This window comes from Amphimedon queenslandica, unplaced genomic scaffold (genome assembly GCF_000090795.2).
Source record: "Amphimedon queenslandica unplaced genomic scaffold, v1.1 AMPQUscaffold_11667, whole genome shotgun sequence".
Lineage (NCBI taxonomy): Eukaryota > Metazoa > Porifera > Demospongiae > Haplosclerida > Niphatidae > Amphimedon > Amphimedon queenslandica.
The window spans coordinates 8,790-10,949 of record NW_003548091.1 but is presented as its reverse complement, the minus strand read 5'-3'; positions in this window follow the sequence as shown (position 1 = coordinate 10,949).

Below are 2,160 nucleotides of genomic sequence, written 5' to 3'. Positions count from 1 at the left end.
TAACTAATAACCATCATTTAGCATATAAAGGTGTCTTGCTAAAATTAGTAGATGCAGAATGATAAAGGCAGTAGGCACTAGGCAGTGTACTTACAGATTTAGTGTGCTTGTAACCCTCTAAAATTAGTCGTTGAGAACTTTGTTGTGCTTCATGGAAGGAGGTCATGACTAGCTCTAGAAAGAAAAAACGAAAGAAAAGTGATAACACATCAACACGGCAAAGGTACACATAGATTAACAATAGTGTCAAAAAAGAATATAAACTGTAACTGCTGTCATCAAATAAATGATGGCATTGCCAGTAGAGTAATTAATGGATGTTTGGATAACATGTAATCTCAGACACTATTACTGGATCAGTTTATCTGCTGCAGACTCCTCTTATATATTTTTACAAAATTCAATGATAATCCCATTAATACATGTTATAAACAAAGTGGAAGAAGTCTGTCTTTTTACAAATTCTTGCCAAAAGTTGAAATCGGAATTACTCATATTCGGCCAACACATACGATCCTTGTACAGAAATAATTCCTTGAATAGACAGCAGTAGAAAATAAAGAAAGAGGTTGAAGCCTCTCTATGGTCCTATCTTTTTTGCAGATTTCAATAATAAATAGCTAGCTGCTCTCTTGCTGCAGAAACATGATACAAAGAGTGGCCATCGTAGTTTACTGCCCGATACCACACCTTTCATAGGCAGAGTCTTTTGCAATGGCGATGGCAAGCACATGTGAGAAGTCTGACATTAAAAGTCGGCATTTTAGAAGCACAGGGTAAACAATTGTCACCTCTTCTTGCAAGTGAAAACATGTGAACAATATAATTTTTAAAAAATATTGGTCTTTTTACAACTAGCTAATTGTTAATTTCTCTGACACAGTAGGTACTTGTGATGCAGCCACCAATCATAGTGGTAGACTGTACCAGTACAAGTTGTGGACTGACTCTAATCTTTATAAAGTGTATTTGGCAGTTCAGAAGGATGGAGTTTCCGTTAGAAGAGCTGCTGAAATGTATAACATACCAAAATCAACTTTGCACGACAGCATTAGTGGTCATGTACAGTTTGGTTCGACAAGTGGCCCCGAGAGTTACTTAAGTGAAGAAGAGAACCAGTCCAATTTATTGAGGTATGCACTGATATTAGCTTTTTCATACAAAAAGTCAAATTATTGAGCTAGTATTTATATGATGCACGAAAAGATAGATGTGAATGTGTCTCTAGGTTGGTGGACATCGTTTAGACGGCGACATCCTTGTACAATACTTAGGTCTCCTGAGTCAGTTTAACATGTTCGTGCTATAGGAACTCGGCCAGACATCCTTCAGCGGTACTTTAATCTTTTGGAGGAGACTTTTACTGAGTACAATTTATATGACAAACCCACAGTTATTTTTAATATGGACGAGATTGGTATGCCATTAAACCCTGTACCTCCAAGAGTTTTATCACAAAAAGGTACAAATCATCCAGTTACTAGAGTGTCAGCAGGTGATAAATCTCGGTTAACAGTAGTTTCATGTTGCAAGGCACTAGGATATGCAATACCCCCAATTGTAATTCTAGACTGTAAACAAATCCCTCCTAAGTTTTCAATTGGGAAAGTTCCAGGTACTATTTCTGGACTATCCAGCAACAGATGAATGGATAGTGAGCTCTTTGACCAATGGTTTCGCCACCATATCCTGGCTTATGCCCCTCAAACATGACCAGCTCTTTTACTTTTAGATGGGCATTCTCTCACTACAACTTCATAACGATTGAGAAGGTAGCAGAAGATATAGTTATATTTTGTCTTCCTCATCATTCTTCTCACATCACACAGCCACTTGATAAGGGCATTTTTAGTCCTCTCAAACGCTACTGGAGGCATGAGTGCAACAAATTCCATGTTCAGAATCCCAGTAGAGTTATTACTAGGCGTGAGTTCTCACAGCCCTTTTCTCCAGCGTTGTGTAAAGCCATGTCAATGACTAGCATAATGGAAGGTTTCAAAACAACCAGTATATTTCCTCTTAGTCGAGAAGTTTTGCTACCTGCTACTCTATCTCATGACAATTTACTCAGTACAAGAACTGCAGGATTACCATTTATAACATTAGTTAGCCCTGCTCGTAGACTTGTTCTGGAATCTACTAGAGTACCTGATACACCTT